The sequence below is a fragment of the Camelus bactrianus genome, chromosome 7, assembly GCF_048773025.1.
Source record: "Camelus bactrianus isolate YW-2024 breed Bactrian camel chromosome 7, ASM4877302v1, whole genome shotgun sequence".
NCBI classification, from domain to species: domain Eukaryota; kingdom Metazoa; phylum Chordata; class Mammalia; order Artiodactyla; family Camelidae; genus Camelus; species Camelus bactrianus.
The window spans coordinates 67,462,585-67,483,690 of record NC_133545.1 but is presented as its reverse complement, the minus strand read 5'-3'; the positions used below and the strand labels follow the sequence as shown (position 1 = coordinate 67,483,690).

Sequence of the window (21,106 nt, the reverse complement as noted above, 5' to 3'; positions counted from 1 at the left end):
GGTGAACTAATGGGACACCTCTGAGGGTGTAGTTCTAACAGTATTTGGAAGAAAATTGTGGGAAAGTTAAAGTCCCTACCAAACAGCAAATGTTAAGATTGTATTTCAATCCCAAGATACATGAAGTCAGACATTCATATTGATGTCAATGTTTTGATGTGACTGCATTCTCATATTGTGAGGAAAACCACTACCAGTAAATCACAGAATCTAAATCTCCATATAATTTGGAAATGTTTAGGGTTTTCATATAGTTTATTGACCTTTAAATATTTGTAATAAAATTGAAATTTCATAAGGGAGGGAGCCCAATTTAGAGCTAAATGCAAAAGATTTAAATGTAGAACCATTCTGGAGGAAACAAAGTTCAGGGATGTGGAAAAGGACATCACTTCCTCCATTCGCCCCCACTTTCCAATACCAATCTCTCCCTCTCTCTGTCTCTCTCTCTCTGCCACTCTCTCTGTCACTCTCTTGCGCTCACCCTCTCTTTCCTTCTCACGAAATTTTCTGGGACACTTCTCAAGATCATATGTAAAAAAAATTTTTTTAAATGACATAGCAGGCTAGAACTGGAGCCTTAAATATGTGAAATGTGATTAGGTAGAGAGGAATTGCATTTGTTCCGCGTGGATAGGACAGATTTAGAGATTCAAAGCTAGTGGGTATAAATTTCAACTTAATATAGAGAAGAACTTTATCACTTACAGAACTTTCTAAAAATGAAATAGGAACTTTTTGCGATTAATTCCCTGATCTCTGGAAACATTCCAAGCCCAGATAATCACTAACAGTATTTAAGGGGATTTAGACCTCAGAAGAGTGCTTGTCTTTAGGTTCTATCATTACATGAATTCATTGCCTATATCACCTGTGAAATGATTCTGCATTAACTCCCTGAATGAACGTCAGGTAAATTAGAAATGTATTTTGAAATGTTTCCATATATCTTACAAATTTTTAAATTCTCCACATGCTTTTTCCTTTCTTTTTTCATCACATGAAGACCTTTATTTGTTTAATACTCAACACCTTTAGAAATCATAATTCTTGTTTTCTAGATGCTTCTGAGACGAGTAAAGCGTAGGTGGAAGTAAATGGAAGTGCATTTTCCCAGGAACACTGCACTGCATAGGCGTGCTTTTCTTGTCTGAGAGACCTTCCAAAGGAAGGAGGTAAGAACATTTGTGAACAACATGAGATAAACTGAGTAGCACAGGATCATTAAAAGATAACATCAACTTAACTGATAAACCAATTCAGGAAACACTTTAATTCTGAAAGTAATAGATACAGAGTTGCCAGGTTACAAAAACACAGTGTCTTTCTTGTTTTTGGAAAACTTGAATGCTTTTTCTTCTGTGATTATGTTACATGGTTTTGCTTTAGGAAGAATTAAAAACTGGTTCCTTGAGTACATCATCTTGCACGACTATAGCACATCTCTTTCTCTGAGTTACTTTGAATGAAATACATTATGTAAAATATAAGAAGAAATATCATAACAACAAGATGGAAAATTTATCAGAGAAACGTATAATGGACCAAATTTTTACTTGTCCATATGTAGCTTTTACTGATTTAAGTTACAAATATCTAAGATTTTTATACTAATTTAAAAGATTTCCTCAAAGGTGTCTTCTTAATTCTGCCTTCAATTGAGCTTTATTTTATTAAAAATAAAGGTGATTGCAGTTAATGTTTTAACTCGATATCATTTGCTGTTTCTGAAAGCATGTATTTTTATAGACTTGAGGGTATTATAAGAAGAGATTTATGCTAAGAAACTAAGAAAATAATGATTAAAACTTCTTTAAAGAATGAAAACTCAACATCTATGAGAGTAGGATTGCTGTTTTAAATACTGATCTCCAAGTTACTTCTGCCAGTGGGCTATTAAGTTCTGGTATACTGGAGGTGTCGTGGAACAGGACAGTGGAGGCCAATTTTATTTTTAGTGGCATTTCCAATAAGAGAAACTAAAATAATCCTCTGATACTCACAGAAGCTTCTACTCTTACCCAGGAAATATGTCTTCTTGATAACACACAGATCTATAGGCTGAGCTTGAAAGTAAGTGGGAGAAAGAGAAGGAAGAAGATAGCTAATGTGGACAGAGTGTGTCGGAGAGTAACAGACTCTTCCATAGGATGGATTGCTCTCACCTTGACTCTCAGATCTGTAATGTGAACACCTGTAACCTAATCCTCAGGGCTTCTCGCTTGCCCGGGCACCTAGAGTCCAGGGTTTTCCTAGGCGAGCACGTGGAGGGAACAGCAGCCCCAGGCCTGTGCTAGAGGCTTGGAGCCCTGCCCCAGCAGGAGTCAGCACTTCCTCAATCTTTTAGAGGGTTCAATTTACTAATCTTGCAAAGGATTATTCAAAACATTTTTGAATGAAAGTAGTTACATCAAGTTGTTGTGTTCTGGAAATAAATGAGACTATTTTTTTTGACCTTACATTTCACCTTGAATACTGCATTTTAAGCTCTATTTATCCTAAGACTCTGAGGAACTTTAGGTAAGAGAGGGAAACATCTATTAACAATATTTATCAGGTACTTCTTGCCCTCTTATCAAAAACATGGTAAAGACTAAGCATATCAAATCCACAGATTTCTGGAAGCTTTTGGAATAGTTGCAGTGTGTTAAGTGGACCATTATAAGCAAGACAGGAAACTGTTAGAAATATGCAGAAATAAAAACAAAATCCATTGACTGACAGGGCTGTTATTAATCTAAACCTTTTAATAGAAAAGCAATTAAATCATTCCATAAAAGTAGTTTTTAAAATTCCTTTCCATGACTCAGATTCTTTAGTGAGATGCTTTCCATGATCTCCCTTGGTGATCCATTGTCAGAAACCTATGACAACATCCATTCATTTGAAAACATTTTCTTGTATTCACCTTGCTTTAGAGTTTATAGTTATCTTGCCACACTGCTCTGGCAAAAACCTGGTATTTGACGATTGAATCATACCCATTTTTAGAGTGCTAAGATTTTTATCTTTCAAATCTTCTAAGTTTGTCAATTTCCGACTTGTTTACAGATGATGAAGGTGAGCAATTAAAGGTCTAGATATTGTCATAAATACGTTGAATAACTAACCTACAATTTATATGCACTTTCACTAATGTATAGCAACTATTTACTACAACTTTAAATTTTATATTAAGGAAGTTTGATTTGGTTGCAAGTCATAGAAAACTACTTTGATTTAGGAAAAAGTGTATTCTGTTGGGAGAATACCTACTCTCAGACAAGACAAGAGCCATTAGAGAAGGCAGGAGCTAAAATCCTCTGAGGACCACTACAGTAAAAAAAGGTGGGATAGCAGGAGTATGATTATGTTCAAGTTTCACTCAGTCCATTTGTCTCTTCTTTCAAGCTTCAAATTTCATGAATTGCTACTCTGTTTGGACTCGTTTGGGTCAGATGTTTCTAGCTCCAGTTCTAATCAGTGCAGGACATAGAAGCTCAGATTTAGCTACTGGGAAGAACCATTACAAATCATATGCATGACTGAGACATTGCGCTGTACACCAGAAATTGACACATTACAACTGACTATACTTCAGTAAAAAAAAATCATTGAATCAGGCAGGACTATAATATGTCTTTACCTCACATTCCTTTTTCTCAAACAGCTATTTTGGGATGTAACTTACATATCAAAAATTCAACCACATTAGTATACAATTCAGTCTTTAAAATTCCCCACCAGTAAGCTTACAGTCTAATCTTGTTTCTACCTCCAGCCCAGCCAACCACTGATCTCTTTCTACCTCTATAGATTTGCTTACTGATTTTAGGTACCAATCATACAATATGTAGACTTTTGTACTTGGCTTCTTTCACTTAGTATGATTGTTTTGAAGTGTGTCCATGAAGTATCAGTATTTGGTTCTTTGTATGGTTAAATAGTAAGTTATCCTAGAGATACACCACATTGTGTTTACCGGTTGATGTTTGTGTCAGTTCCAGAATTTAGCTAGTATAAATAATGTGGTTATGAGCATCCACACACAAATCTTTATGTAAACATACACTTTTCTTTTCTCTTGGGTAATATTTATAGGAGTGAAATGGCTGGGTCATATGAGGAATTTATGCTTAACTATTAAGGAAAATATTAAAGGACATATTTTTTCCTTCCAAGCTGGTTGTACCAATTTACAATTTACATTCCCATTAACATTATGAGAAGATTTTAGTTTCTCTACATTCTGGCCAACACTTGGCATTGTTTATCCTTTCAGTTCTGTCCCTTCTAGTGGGTAGATAGTGTTATGTCACTGAGCTTTTAATTTGCATCTCCCAAAAGAATAATGATATTGAGGAACTTTTCGTGTGCTTATTAGCCATTTGCATGTCTCCTTTAGAGAAATGGTTATTGAATCATTCTGCTCATTGTTAATCAGAATATTTGACTTCTTACTGTTGAACTTAGAAGTTATATATTCTGTATCCATTTTTATATATTTTAGAAGATATGTGATTTGATTTATACTGCTACATGACAAATTTGTGATAAATTACCACAAATTTAGTGGCCAAAACAGCGACACATGTTTATTATCTCACAATTTCTTTGGGTTGGAAGTCTGAGCATGGCTTAGCTGAGTCCCCTGCTCAGGGGTCTTATAAAGCTGTAATCAGGATTTTGACAGGACAGTATTTTCCTCAGGAGGCTCAACTTGGGAAGGATCTGCTTCCAAGTTCATGTAGGTTGTTGGCAGAATTCATCTTCCTGTTGATGTATGAGTGTTGGTCCTGGCTCTTTGCTTGCTCTTGACTGGAGGCTGCTCAATTGCTTGATACATGAGCTTCCTCCTCATGAGTGCTTGGTTCATCAAGCCAGTATAGAGAATCTCATCTGCTAAGACAGACTCTTATATAACATAACTAATGGTGGGAGTGGTATCTCATCACTGTTGCCATATACTGTAAGTTGCAAGCACAGAAAGAGTCTTCCTACACTGAATGGGAAGGAATTAAACAAAGGCATCGACACCAGGAAGAAACTACTGGGGATCACCTAAAATCTGTTCCCCATGTATGATTTGCAAAGATATTCTCCCAGTCTGTAGCTTGTGTTTTCATTTACCTAATGGTGTCTTTTGAAGTACTTAAGTTTTGATTTGAATGAAGTCCAGTTTATCTTTTTCTCCCCTTCTTTTAAGGTTTATGTTTTTCATATTGTATCTAAAGAATCCTTACTCATCCCATGGTCACGATGATGATTTTTATCCTTTGTCTCCTTTTGGCCGTTTCAGTATTTTAGCTCTTACATTTAGGTCAATGATCTATCTTGAGTTAATTTTGTGTATAGTGTGAGGTTAGTGTTTAGTTCATTTTACTGCAGTTGGATATAAAAATCATCCCAGAACAATTTATTGAAAAGACTGTCCTTTCCCCAATTGGATTTTTCTTAACACCTTGTCATAAGTCAAATGACCATAAAAGTAAGGATTTATTTTGGACTCTGAATTTTGTTCTATCCATATGGTGTTTTTATTACTGTAGCTTTGTGATAAGTTTTGAAATCTGGTAGTTTAAATCTTCCAATTTGCTCTTCCTTTTATAAATTGTTTTGACTATTCTAGATCCTTTGCATTTCTATATATATTTTTTAAGATTAGTTAACCAATGTATATAAAAACTGTTGCTGGAATATTGATAGTGATTACATTGAATCTATAGATCGATTTTGCGATAATTACCATCTTAACAGTATGGAGTCTTCCAATCAGTGGACATGAAAGATCTCTTTATTATTAATACCTTCTTGATATTTGCTCAGCAATGTTTTGTGGATTTCTGTTTACAAATATTACATGCACTTTTATAATTTTTCTTAGGTATTTTATTAATTTCGATGTGAATAAACTTATTTTGTTGGTATTAATTTTTGATTGTTGCTAATATAGATATACTTAATTTCTATATGCATAGCATTCTGTGACCTCTCTAGTTTATTAGTTCTAGCAATAGTTTTGTGGATTCCTTAGGATTTTCTGCATTAAAAAAACCTTCTTTTTATCTCTTTCTCTCATCTGTCTGTCTTCTACCTCTATCTCTCTTTTTTTCATTCTTCCTCTCTTGCATTAGCTATAATCACTAGTACGATGTTGAATAGAAACATCAAGAATCAACATCCTTTCCTTGATCCCAAAGATAATGGGAGAACATTCAGGCTCCACTTAGTATGATATAAGCTTGGGGTCTTTCAACAGTGACCATCTTCAGGTTGAAAAAGTTCCATTCTATTTCTAGTTTGTTAAGTGATTTTTTTCCTCTTTTTTAATTCATGAAAAGATAGAGAATATTTCCAAATGCTTTTTCTGAGTTTATTGTAAGTATCATGTGGTTTTGTCATTTATTCTATTTCTGATGCTGATGCAACCTTGCATTCCTGGTAGAAGTGACAATTGGCCATAACACATAATTCTTTTTTGTTGTTGTTGTGGTTTATGTAGCTGGATTCTATTGGCTAATATTTTATTAAGAATTTTGGATCTATTTTCTTGAGGGCTATCAATCTGTAGTTATTTTTCTTGCAATACTTTTCTCTGTCTTTGATGTCATGGTAAAACTGTCCTCATAGATTGAGATGGGGAATATTTACTTATTCTCTGCTTTCTGAAAGAGTTTTTGAGTTACCAGTGTTAATTCTTAAAATATTTTGTGGAATTCTCTAGTAAAAATATCTGGTTTGGTGATTTTCCTTGTGATAAAATTTTAAGTAACTAATTCAATTTCTTATTCCCTAGGTAATTCAAAATTTTTATACCTATTTAGTCAGTCTTAGATTTTATGTTTTCAGAAATTTGTCCATTTAGTCTTTTATTTAACTTGATGGCATAATGTTGTTCATAATATGTCATTATAATCCTTTTGATTTCTGTAGGACTCAGTAAGTTTCCCCCTTTCTTATTTTCTTTGTCAGTATGTTAAATATTTGACAATTTTCTTGATTTATTCAAAAAACCATCTTTTAGTGTACAGATTTTTCTCTATTGTTTTTTGTTTTGTGTTTCATTGAACTCTGTTCTAATCTTTATTTTTCCATTTTTCCTGCTTACTTTGGAATTAGTTTATCTTTTCACCCCCTATTTTCCTGCAGTGGAAGCTTAGTTTATTGAGTTGAGATTGTTCTTCTTTGTCAATACAGGACATTACAGTTATAAATTTCTCTTTAAGCACTGTTGTACCTGCATCTAATACATTTTAATATGTTGTATTTTCATTATCATATAGTTTAAACTATATTTTAACTTATTTTGCGATTTCCTTTTTTTAACCCATGTGTTATGTAAGAATCTGTTTAATTTCTAAGTATTATAGGTTTTCTCTGACATTAATGTAACCATTCCATCTTTCTTATAGATAGACTTTACCCAATCTGCTTTTTCATTCTTTTATTTTCAACTTGCTTCATTTCTGTATCTAAGGATTGTTTATTCTAGACACCATATAGTTGAGTCTAGCTTTTTATTAAGTCTATCAATGTCTTTTTTTTTTAATTTTTGAATGAAGTGTTTGGTCTATTCATTCTTAATGTCTTTACTTATGGTTGGATTTTAGGTCATCTCTTTTCTCTTTGCCTTCTTTTTTATTCATGCATTTTTTTTGTTCACTTCTTCCTCTTTTAATGTCCTATTTTGTATCAAAATTGTTTTGTCTGTTTTATTTATTCTGCTGATTTTTAAAAGCCATTTTCCATTTTCTTTGTGTTGCTTGAGGAATTAAATGTATGTCTTAGCATATCATATTCTAATGAAGAATAATACTGACCTAATTCTGATAAAGTGTCAAAATGTTTCGATGTGTTTCCTTCCCGTCCCTTTGTGCTTTATTGTCATATATGTTACATCTACATATATTATAAACCCCACTATAGAATATTACATTTATTTCTCCATAAAGTTTTATAAGAAGTTAAAAAAACAAGTGAGAAATGTATGTATGTTTATCCTCACTCTATATTTTCTATATCTAATGTTTTTCGTTTCTACTTAAAAATTCATTTTATTTCATGGTGTCACTTTCTTTCAGCCTGAAGGACATTCTTTAGTGTTTCTTATAAGACAGGGAGTTTGATAGTGATATTCTCTCAATTTCCTTTTTCTGAACAGGATGTTATTTTACCTTTACATTTTAAAGATAAGGGTTTCTTTTTGTTGTTGTTGTTGTTGTTTAACTCTTTAAAAATATCTTTCCACTACATTTGGACCTCCGTTTTTTTTTCTGATGGAAAGTCAATCACTAATTATATTTTCTACTCTAGTACATGATGAGTTGTTTTCTTTTTCTTGCTGCTTCCCAATTTGCTTTTTTTTTTTTTTAATGTTATTAACTTGACTATGATGAGTCTGTGTGCAAAATGGACTGTTTGCAGTTTATTTTCTGATGCTTATTTTAAGGCAGGCTTCCTAGGGTTGTCCCTGTGGCAGCACAGCTGGTGTTCAGTCAAAAGTTGACAAGAGACTGTTGAAACCGCTGAAGTCAACAGGGTTCACATTCTGAAAATGGATCTTCGTGTGTCCTGTAGAGTACATTCAGGCGCCAAGCCACTTTCAAGTCTTTTCTTCACTACTTTAGTTTCCGCCAAGCAGTCTCACATCTCTCTCTCCCCCTTTTCTCACATGTGCGCGCGTGCGTGCACACACAACCCCCCCCCCCCGTGTTGTTGAACCACTGGGGGTGAGGTATGGGAGTCTTCATCAAAGAACACTGTAGAATCACCCAGTTTCTATATAAACTTTAACAGTTTTCAAGACTAAATGCTTCTCTGTATTTTGTATGTCTTTGGTTAATTTTCAGAATGCTGAAATAATTGTTTTTGACAGGTTTGTCCATCTTTGTAGTTACTTTACTTTATGAAGAAAAAAAAGAAGATTGTCCATATTTTCTCATCCCATTAGGTAGAGGTTCTACATTCTCAACTAATTAAGGTTTGATAAAACTAATTAAAATCTAATTAAATGAGTTAAAGTCTATTAACTAACTAAAGCCTATGACTCTGTTTCCATGATACAAACAAAGAATGTGAGTAACATTGAATCAGGAGCCAAGGAAAGATTGAGTAGGCAAGATGAAATACCAACTAAAAAGAGGTCCTACAGTAACAGACATTTTTCTGGTAGAGGAAAGTTGGCCTGTTGAAAGGGGATTATGCGGGGGATTTTACTGTTATTTAAATGTTCCTAACCACTTCTTACTTGTTTATAAGTATATAATTAGTGTTTATATATTAACTTTTTATACAGTAATCTTTCTTTAATTCTTTAAATTTTTTTTTTAAATCCAATAATTTTCTTTAGTTTATATGAATGAGTCTTCTAATTCTAGGCAATTGTATTATTTTCAATAGTATGAAATTTTTAATTATTTGAGTCAGTTTTACTTCTTATTTTTACATTCTTCTTGTTGGTTATTCTTTCTAGTCATAGTATCTTAACTACAATGTTCTGTAAAGGCTAAATACAAATGATGTGAGCAAGTATGTTGATTTTTTTCCCCCTGATTTTACAGAGTGTCTCTAACATACGTTATCATTAAATATGATACTAATTGTGAATTTGTGATAGATACCTTTTTTCCACCCGAGGGAAAAATTTTTTATCCTATTCCTGGCTTTCTGAGAGATTTTATCATGAATAGATGTTGTATTTCATAAATCTTCTTCCTACAACAGCTGAGATAATTATATGAATTTTCTCTTTTAACTTATTAGTGTGCTAAATTACATCTCCTAATATTAAATCATCCTTGCATCTTTCATTTAAATCAAATGTTCTGTCGTGTATTTTTATACACTTTTTAGATATGCTCTTTATGAATATTTTATTTAGGAATTTTGCATCTATGTACACATACACGTTACATTGGACTTTTTTTTTTTTTACATTTTTTATTGATTTGTAATCATTTTACAATGTTGTGTCAAATTCCAGTGTAGAGCACAATTTTCAGTTATACATGAACATATATATATTCATTGTCACATTCCTTGCTCTGTGAGCTACCATAAGATCTTGTATATATTTCCCTGTGCTATACAGTATAATCTTGTTTATCTATTCTACAGTTTTGAAATCCCACTCTATCTCTTCCCACTCCCCACCCCCTTGGCAACCACAAGTCTGTATTCTGTGTCTATGAGTCTATTTCTGTTCTGTATTTATGCTTTGTTTGTTTGTTTTAGATTCCACATATGAGCGATCTCATGTGGTATTTTTCTTTCTCTTTCTGGCTGACTTCACTTAGAATGACATTCTCCAGGAGCATCCATGTTGCTGCAAATGGCGTTATGTTGTCGGTTTTTATGGCTGAGTAGTATTCCATTCTATAAATATACCACATCTTCTTTATCCAGTCACCTGTTGATGGACATTTAGGCTATTTCCATGCCTTGGCTATTGTAAATAATGCTGCTATGAACATTGGGGTGCAGGTGTCATCCTGAAGTAGGGTTCCTTCTGGATATAAGCCCAGGAGTGGGACATTGGACATTTTCTATTCTTCTGTATATCCTATATTATACCAAGTTTATACTAGCCTTATACAATTAACTGATTTTTTAATACCTGCAAGAGCTCTTACATACATATTTGAGTGATGAATTGTTAACTTTGTAAAAACTTATTTTTAAATCATCTTTATCTGAAATATTTTTGAGGAGTGGGATGTGTAAGTATATCTCTTAACATACTGATTAAATGTGTTTCATGGTAATGGGTCTGTTCTACTTTTCCATTAATTTATTGCCTACTTGATACTGTATATACACCAGAGTTATGAATGTGCATGTTTTTATACTTATTTGCCCAAAATATTTTACTACACTCTTAATTATTTAATCTACTGGTTAATTTTTTTTTATTATTTCTAATATGGTTTATAAGTGACTCCTTTCTCTCATTCTATCTCATCAAATCTCTCAGTTTTTCTCTATTTTACTGACTCTTTAAGGAGCAAAATTCAGCAGTTTTGAACCTCTCTATTATTTCTCTGTTTCTGACTTCAGTGATCAGACTTTAAGGCACTATATTGCTATCTCAGTTGCTTTCCAGAGGTTTTGATGTCATATTTTTATTTTCATATTTTTTTCTATATTTTAAAATTTTTATAATGTTTTCTTTGGACTAGCAATCATACAAGGATGTTTGCTTTTCTAACTTGAAGGTATATGATTTTAAATATATATTTATTTGGATAAATTTTATTGATTTATAAAATATATGCATACTAATTTGAGGACATTCATTCTGACAATTACTGTGATTGATGTGCTGCAAGTTCCAACTAAGGTTATGTAACATTCCATTTTTCTTTCACTGGTGTCAATTTTTGTCTCAAATCTTTCCATATTCTGTGAGGCCAGAGATAGGTCTCTCTCTAAGAGGATTTCCCTCTGCCAGGACCCCCAGGATGCTATAAAACATTAACCTAATTTTAATTGACTTTATCTGGTAACTACGCAAGAATCAAAAACTCAAACTAATATCTAAGTGAGTTCATGCATAGCATTATGAACGGTCAAGAAATTTTTTCTTTTTATGTATTTTAAATTCTGCTTTGAATCCTGACTGATATAAATTATTGTTGTCAGGTATTGTCTGTGGGAGGACTTTTGAAATTCACACTTCTCCAAAGTTGTACCTCTTCAATGGTCTTATTTTAGACAGAAGTCTTTTTCCTAAGTGACTGCCTTACCATGCCCAAAGCCTTGACTTCTGTCCATTATGCAGACACTCAGCCCCAAAATTCAGCTACTGAAGTCAGTAAATACCCTCAGGGCATTCATGATTTCAGGGCTCACCAAAAACTGTGGTTTTCAGCTTCTTCTTCATTTTCTGCTTCTGGGTATTTCATTAAACATCGTGCAAGGTCAGCTGTGCATTTAGAAATGGAATTTCTAGACATTTTATGCCAGTAGTTGTTATTTTCTTCCTCTGGATGTACAGTCAGCACTGTTACCGGAAATAGAAGTCACAATATAGCATTTCAACAAAAAAAGGAAGTTTTTTTTCAAGCTGTAAACATAGCTACTTTAAAAATATCTTTTGTAAGTCCTCCTTTTTGAAGTTGTAGACACTATCAGAAAGAAAAGATAAAATGTAAAGAAGTCATACTAAGTGGAAGTAAGAAAGAGAAAGAAAGATACCATATGTTATCATTTATATGTGGAATCATTAAAAAAAAAAAAAGGACACAAATGAACTTATCTACAAAACAGAGACAGATTCATAGACATAGAAAACAAACTTATGGTTGCCAGAGAGGAAAGAAGGTAGGGAGGGGAAAATTGGGAATTTGGGATTTGCAGATACTAACTACTATATACTGCATATAAAGTAGTTAAACAACAAGACCCTACTGTATAGCACAGGAACTATATTCACTATCTTGTAATAACTTATTATGAAAAGGAATATATATATAAATTAATCATTACACTGTACACCAAAAATTAACACAACATTGTAAATTGACTATACTTCAATCAGAAAAAAAAAATGTAGTGAAGAACATTCAGAGAGTATCACTTGTGACCTAAAGAGGGTTTTATTATGTATAACAGGACATCTACTTCTTGATTCAGGAATTACTCAGAGATATTTCCTTAAGATTGAGATAGGACTGCTGTGAGTGTAGGGTGGAGTGATAAGTCTGATGGGTGTTTAATTCCACACTAATATTTATAATCAAAGATTACAATTTAGGCAGAACTTTAGTATGCTTTCTTATGATCTATGAGTGGTTTAACATTTACAGACAATTGAAATGAGAAGCTCTCAGAGTGAAACTTCTCTCCTTCACTAGCCACCCAAGTCTCGTTGTAGATCACTTTCTACATAGCATCTAAATGCTCGTTAATGTCATCAACACCAGACTATCTTGAATATATTTTTTCACTATTCAGTGTCTCTGTAGGACATTGTTTGTTATTAAAATCGTAAGTTCAAACACATTTGATTGCTCCTGGGTTGATTCAATGCTAAGAGATTCTCCTACCTCAGAAATTCTCCAGCTGTCCAATAGACTCATATGCTTGATAAGCTGAATACAGACTCTCTCAAATGTATTTAATTATAGAGCTTCTTTTTGAGGAGCTTCTCCAGATTCCTCTCCACCCTGAACCATTTTTCCATGCAGTACATCTTGAGAAATACTCTTCTTCACTTTCATCTAAATCTCATCATATTACTCTCCTGACCAGATATGCTCAATAAACCCCCATTTCCCAAAAACTTGGGACTAAGACCATTTACATCTTGTTCAGAATACTTAACCAGCATCATTTCTAGTCCTAAATTCTTGCTGACACCATATCTCTTCCACTACTCATTAGATACCGAAACTTTTATTTTTTTCCCCAAATATTGCTTTCCTACTACTATTTGCTTTTGAACACAGAGATCTCTCTGCTTGGATGAACTCTTGCTATTCTATTCCTGCTAAACTTCTGCTCATCTTTCAAGCACTCCTCAAATATTATCAGCCTTTTAAAAATTATCATACATATTCAGACAGTTATTCTCCCAATCTTCTGGGCCCTCAGATTGTATGTAGTTTATACATATATGTAATATATATAGTCTATATATATATATTAGAAAATACCATGTTGTTGTTAATTATTTGCATACCAATTATTTTCTCCTAGAATTTGAACTTCAACAGAGCAAGCTTCTAATCATCATTTCAAAAAAAAAAAAAAGGTAGCTTTTCTCAGATAGGTATCTCAGTTTTAGCTGAGATCCTAAGATAACAGGTATTTTTATATTTTTATATTCTAAAGGTAACCATTATTGAATTTGCCTAGAAGATAGACAAAAATGGGTTTTGTAACTATCACTCATTTTTCTGGCTATGAAATTGATGAGTCCAAAAGGAGATTGGAAATTTGGGCTATTTCTTTACAGAGAAATACAACACATAAATAACAACCCATATTGTAATAGGGAAAGGAGAAAAGGTTACTTTTCTTCACTTTAAACCTGTCAAGGAAGGCTTCAAGGAAGCCATTTGGAGAGTTTGATATATGCCCCCTGGCATTTGAAGGCTACTATAAACTGATAGATGCCCAGGAAATACCGAGGGTGAAAGTTTGGCTGAAATTACATGTGGCAACAAGCAAGGAATGTTCGACAAATAATGACATTTCTATAGATATAGTTTCAAAAGTGTGTTTTCCAAAGATCAATTGTGACCATGTGAGAAAAAGAGAGAAATTGTCTGCAACTGTCTTCAAGAATGTTGACTTAGAAGATTTCCTAGACTATGGGTCCCCAACAGAGACCCTCTGAATGTCAGTCGACTGCCATGATAAGAAGCTATAGGGAGAGTGACAAGTGACCGACTGTACAGCAGAGCTCTTTACCTACTATAAAGTGCACTAGATGGATGATAATGAACAATTTGAGTATGTCTGCAGTAAGCCCTCAAAATACACTAAAAGAGAAATGTCACTTTTCTCTATCTGCCACAGCCAGAGGAAATCAATGTTAGTTCAAATAATACTAATCTAATAAAACTTTTCCTACTTTCCCACTCCTCTTCCCTGGGCCGATGTCACAGAAAGACCGATATAAAAAGGCTAGCTGAGGAAATAAGAAGCCAGTCATGACCCGCTTTTCCCACGGCCGACAAAAGTAGAGCAGGAGGAAAACGTTGTATTCAGATAAAATTTGTAGATTTGCCTATTCCTGAAATGAGATTATACTTGTGACCTGAAGTGACAGGAGGAATTTTTATCATCTGAGCATAACTACATAAACCATAGAGCTTGCCCTAGATTTTTCTAAGGGTCAGGAGAAAATGGGATAGAGCACAGGAAAGAGAAAATAATAATCTTGGTTTCTCTTCACACCCTTGAGACTTGCTTTGTAATGGTTACTTCTATGATGCTAGCACCCAGCATAGAGGATGGCAGGTAACAGGTGCTTAAGAAATTATTTATTGATTGAATAAGTTATTCAAAGTCTACAGAATGTAGACCAAGTTTCTATTCAAACTATAGAAGCCATTTTAAAATTAAGATAATATTATTTGGGTACATTAATGAAGAAAGGGCAGAGAAATCTAATGGAAGGATCTTTGTGAATCAGAAACGGAGGTTATTTCTGTATCTAGTCTTAAAAATTACAGCTGTACAGCTACTGAAACATTTACTGAGTGCATCTTATGAGTTATAAGTGCTTCTAGGTGTTATGAATATAAACCAACAAATTATACATAGTCTTTTAAAAATATTTTTTTATTGAAGTATAGTCAGTTTACAATGTTGTGTCAGTTTCTGGTGTACAGCACAATACTTCAGTCACATAGGAACGTACATACATTCGTTCTCATATTCTTCTTCACCACAGGTTACTACAAGATATTGAATATGGTTCCCTGTGCTGTACAGTATGAACTTGTTGTTTATCTATTTTACATACATTATATATACATTTTATATACATTAGTATCTGCAAATCTCGAACTCCCATAATCTTGATTTAAGAAGATTGTAGAATGTTAAGAGAAACAGATACTAGGTTCAGTTTTCCAGTATGCGTTGGGTTTACCGTGGGCACAAAAGTAGAAGTGATCAATTTTACCTTGGCTGTTAATGTGCCAAAAGATGCTTTGTAGAGTAGGTTATATTTGAACTAGATCTCAAAGGATGAATAAGAATATGGGACATGTGAATTAGAATGTTTCAAAAATATCTGAGGTAAATGATGTAATGGAGAACTTACCTGGCCTCTGATTCACAATCAGGTACTCACAGAGGTATGCAGTCAGGGAAAGGATAAACTGGAAGCAAGCCTGTCCACCCAGGTTGCTGTCTAAAACCTTGGCCCTGAATAGGGGAGGTGGGGGGAATAATCCCAAAAATTTATAACCGTAATCCAGTCTGTCCATGCATTTAGGACTGAATTCATATTACATGGGGTCGTACAAAGATTTACTTTGCTCAAGGACTTCAAAAAAAAAGTAGCTGTATGACTAAAAAGCAGGAGAATACTAAAATGACAAAACAGATTTATAATACACCAAAAACCCCTTTGTACCTAAAAATAAGATGTAATTGATAATACTACTGAAAAGTAAAAATAAAAAATAAAATCTTCAATGGATGAGTTTAAAGGCTGACCATAAAAGTAAAATAAAGAATGTGTGAATGAGAAGAAATCTATGTAGAAGACAATATAGAAAGACAAAAACCATAGAAAATATAAAAAATAAATTTAGAGGAATTGTGGTTAAAGTGAAGTCTCACATAGATTTAAATGGAGTTACAGAAAGAGAGAAAAAAAAGATGGGTAAAGGCAATATTTGCAGAGACAGTGAGTAAGAAATTTCTAGTACTTAAGAAAAATATTAGTCCTCTGAATCAGGAATCCCAAAAAAATCTCAAGCAAAGTTTAAAAAAAAATTCCACACCTTAATAAAACATTGGGTAACTTCAGTATAACACTTTTAACAGGAAGACCTTAAAAATACACACAGAGAAAAGAAAGATATAATAAAAAAGTTAAAAGAAGACTACCACTTTTCTTTTCTAGTACAAAAGTGGAAGCTATGTGAGAACATATATGTCTACAAAAAATAAGATAATAGCAAATCAAAAATGTATCATTTACTAAGTATCTTTCAAAAATTAGAATGGATAAAAGGGCATTTTTATACTTACAAAAACTGAGATTCTGCTACCAAGAGACCCTGTTTCAATACAATTCTGGAAGTTGTATTTTAGGGAAATGGAAAGTATTTCCTGGTCCAAAGTCTTAGATTCAGGAAAATAGAGTGAACAGAAAAAGGTATAAATATATTGCAAAATCTAAAATAATATTAAATGTATAAATTAATAAATGAAGTCTGATTTCTGATAATTACAAACTAGATAATGTCCCTCACTTAGAATAACTAGAAAAAATATAATACCCGTATGCCTTAATCAATTGAAAATCTAACATGGCAGTAAGCAATTACCAACCTACATTTTAAGAAAAGTGGGAAATATGGGCAAACAAAAAATAGCATTAGGAGCCACTTTTCCACTAGGGACGTATGTCCATCTCTCTCACCCCTGTTGCCCACTCTTTACTCCCCCCTCTGCCCACACACACACACATACACAAAATAGGTGGTTGAGAGGCTGAGGAGGTAAGCAAACCTTTTCAGTTCTAGGGATACAGGTGGACAAGAAGATATACCAGAGAGTTTGTCCTGTTAGACCCCCACACATCAAAAAGGATGCATCTTAGGAGATAGCAGTGTAGTGTTTGCAGTGAGGACAGCCCAGCTTCATATTATCTCAGTTACAGAATCAGATGAAATTGATCTCTGATTGCTACTGGTTCTCAGTACCTGCTGAACTAAATTTTTTTAATTAAAACAAAATTTAAAAAGGCTTTGAGAAATGTAAAGAAGGATACTTCCTAGTGATTTAAAATTCTATTCATGAATAAGATATAAAAATTTTTAATTTGTGTGTACCTATAAAATATCATCAAAATATATGAGATGGCAATTTACTAAACTGAACAAGAGAAATGGATAATTAACAATCCTTGAGCAATATTTTATATATTCTTATTACTTACAATGTAAAATTATAAAATTCATATAACTTGTATATAATTACTAGTGTGTGTTTGCATGTAAAACAATTCATCCAACCACCACAGACTGTCCATTCGTAAGGCACATAATGGGATACTTATAAAATTGGTAATTTGTTGGGCCATTTAATAATCCTTACTAATGTTTAATGATTTTTTTCAGTTAAGGCACAAAATTATGTTAGTTTCTGCATAGTTACTTGACATTTGCATACATTATGAAATGATCATCGTGATAAGTGTGGTGACCGTCGATCTCCATACAGCTATTACAGTATTATTGAGCCTGTTCTTTATGCTGTATGCTACTTCACCGTGGCTTACTCATTTTATAACTGGAAGTTTATATTTCTTAATCCCCTTCACCTATTTTGCACTCTAACCACCCTCCTCTCCTGTGGCAACCACCATTTTGTTCTCTGTATCTATGAGTCTGTTTTCATTGTGTTTTGTTTGTTTGGTTTGGTTTAGTTTTTAGAGTCCACATATAACTGAGATCATGTGGTATTTGTCTTTCGCTGTCTGACTTATTTCACTAAGCATATTACACTCTGGATCCACCCATATTGTCATAAATGGCAAGATTTCATTTTTTATGGCTTAGAAATATTCCACTGTGTTATGTATGTGTATAATATATATATCACATCTTCTTTATCCATTCATCTATTGATAGATACCTTGGTTGCTTCTGTATCTTGGCTATCATAAATAATGCTGCAATGAACATTGGTGTACATATATCTCTTTGAACTAGTGTTTCTTTTCTCTGTAAGTATATACCCAAAAGTGAGATTGCTGGTTCTGTTTTTCTTGAAGAACCTCCATGCTGATTTCCATAGTGGCTGCACCAATTTACAATCCCACCAGCAGTGCACGAGTTCAAATGACTGATATCAGAGAAAATATGTTCTTCAGAAACAGTCCAATAAAGTTAGGAATCAGTAATAAGGAAGTAATTCTAATATCCTTATGTATTTGTATGGCCATACCAAGAGTTGGTGAGATTATGGAGCAGAAGCACTCGCATATACCGTGGTGAGGATAAATTCCCTTTGAAAGGCTATTTGCAGGGGAGGGTATAGCTCAGCAGTAGAGTGTGTGGTTAGCAAACAGGAGCCGTCCCCTGGTACCTCCATTAAGTAAACGTTCAAACAAACAATCCTAAGTACTTCCCCCCCAAAAAATCTAAAAAAAAAAAAATTCAGTAAATTGGGTGTTCCCTTTATAGCCTGCTCTTGTTAGAATAATGGGATTTGAAGGTTTAAAACATAGCTTGTTTTGAAATGATACATGAGTCCCCCCACGACACTCCCAAAAAGGTAAAGTTACTTGCCATTATCTATTAAAAAGGAGAAAGCAAATCTATTCGGTACATCCAACAAACATACTGAATATTTGCACCAATAGATGTATACAATAAAAAATATTCATGAGAAAACAAATATCCTTAAACAGCAGAATGCATAAATCAATCACAATTTACTCAAAAATGGCATAATATACCATAATGAAAACAAACCAAATCATAGGCAAAAATTAATCGATTTCATTTAAAATACTGAGCAAATGAAATTAGAAACAAAAAATATACTTACTATCTGAAATAACTTACATACAGTTGAAAAACAGCAAAACTGAAATACAGTGCCTTAAGTCTAAGTAGTAAGTAGTGCCTTGGAGGAATGAGGTATGGGACGTAGTGATGAGAACGCTTTAGAGGTGTTGTCACATTTATGTATCTTGACCTCTGAGATGACTTCACAGTGTTCCTTTGAGATAATTCATTCAGTTGCAGGAGTGGAGGGTGTGACTCAAGACCTAAGGGCTGATTATTATCTGAAAGGTAATTCACTCAAATGTGATCATTCAAGCACCACCATTGATATTTGTTGTCAGCTAAGGCTTTTTGCTGGAAGGCCGATGTGTAGCCTCTCTAGGTGACCTGGACTCATGATATGGTGGCTGGTTGCTACTTAAGATCAGTACTCCTACAGCACCATTTCTGCTCTGTTCTCTTTATCTAACACAATCAAGAGAGCCCATCAAGTTTCCGTGGGAGGAGAAATAGAACTCAGCTAGTGATTGGGAAGTGACAAGTTCCTGGAAGATCAAGTATGAACCGAAATATTGTTTTATCTACAAAAGAACCAGCAATTATTGAAAGATTTAGTAGCACAGACACTGGATCATAGTTGTGTTCAATTACAAAATCCTAAGAACCTTTTTAAGTGCTAAAAGCAGGGAAAGAAAAAGCAATGAAGAGTCTCCAGCAGTAATCAAGTGAAGGGAAGGAGACTGAACTCAGTCTGTACACAGCCTTTTAAGTTTATGTGAGGAGATGCATAAGGAATACAAGGACAATTCCCTTTACATAAGGAATCGCAAGACATCAAGGAAATAGAACCAATGAAACTCAGTCATCTATTTATGTCAAGATTTGAGTGAGGAGGAAAAGAAAAGTTTTCAGTTTTTCTGACATGTGTGATTGAACAGATGGTAATGCCATGTGCTCAGATACAGGAGAAAAAATAGGTATTTTTAGACATATTCAAATTGAGGATTTCCCAGGAAAGCCCAGAAAGAGATGCGAGCCGCTAGATATGTGAATCAAAAGTCTGAAAATTTTTAGATACAGGAATTTTCCTGTCTTGAGAATACACATAGTCTTTAAAACCCCAAGAACACATTATATAATCCTGAGGCTGTGTAGAATAAGGTTATCAGAGAGCAGCCTTTTGTGAACACACAAACAGGTAGACAAATAAGAAGCCTGCTAAAAAGATTGAAAAGGAACTATAGAAATAGCAGGAGAATTATGATGGAGAGAAAGCAAGAAGCTTAGAGACCTTTGGGAAAGGAAGAGTCACTGGTGTGAAATCCTACAGTGCAGAAGGTTAAGACTGAAAAGACCATTAGCCCCCTCTTTTTAAAATTTTTTCTACAAAATTGCTGTAGAGGATTAAAGAGTTTAGTGCAAAATGTGCATTCTTCTGGATTGAAGTGAATATATCTAGAAGGAGAAATTAGAGACTTTAAATGTATATTAGTTTTTGAATCAATGAATGTATAAATGAATGAATGAATGAAAGTGTTCCTAGCTATTTCTTGGTTGTTAGAAAACACCTTGCGAAATCTCCACATGACCTACCAATCCCACTCCTGGGCGTATATCCAGAGGGAACTGCAGTGCGCCTAGTCCACGAGTTCTCTGTGGGTGGCTGTGTGTTGGAAGGCACAGACTAACTTCTGCTGCCAAACTAGCACTGCCTGCGGTTGTGTGCCTGTGTCTGTGTATGTTCGAATTCCTATGGTGAAAATACCACTTAAATATTAAAATAAAAACAGCTACTTGCATATAGTTTCCAGAAAGACTCATATGATGATTATTTGATTAATCAAGGCTGTTTTTTTTAAAACTATGATTCTCACTGAATTTATGAAACATTTTTAAACAACTTATATTGAGTGCCACCTAAT

General features: G+C 33.7%; 1 long non-coding RNA gene across 2 annotated transcripts in view; it reads left to right on the top strand.

Annotated features, from left to right (window-relative positions):
• LOC123614502 (uncharacterized) overlaps window positions 1-21,106 on the top strand; it is a 455,655-nt gene that overhangs the window by 136,615 nt on the left and 297,934 nt on the right. For both annotated transcript variants that reach the window (XR_012508250.1, XR_012508249.1), the window contains exon 4: window positions 1,062-1,175. This is a non-coding gene — a long non-coding RNA (uncharacterized LOC123614502). The remainder of the gene's footprint in view (window positions 1-1,061; window positions 1,176-21,106) is intronic.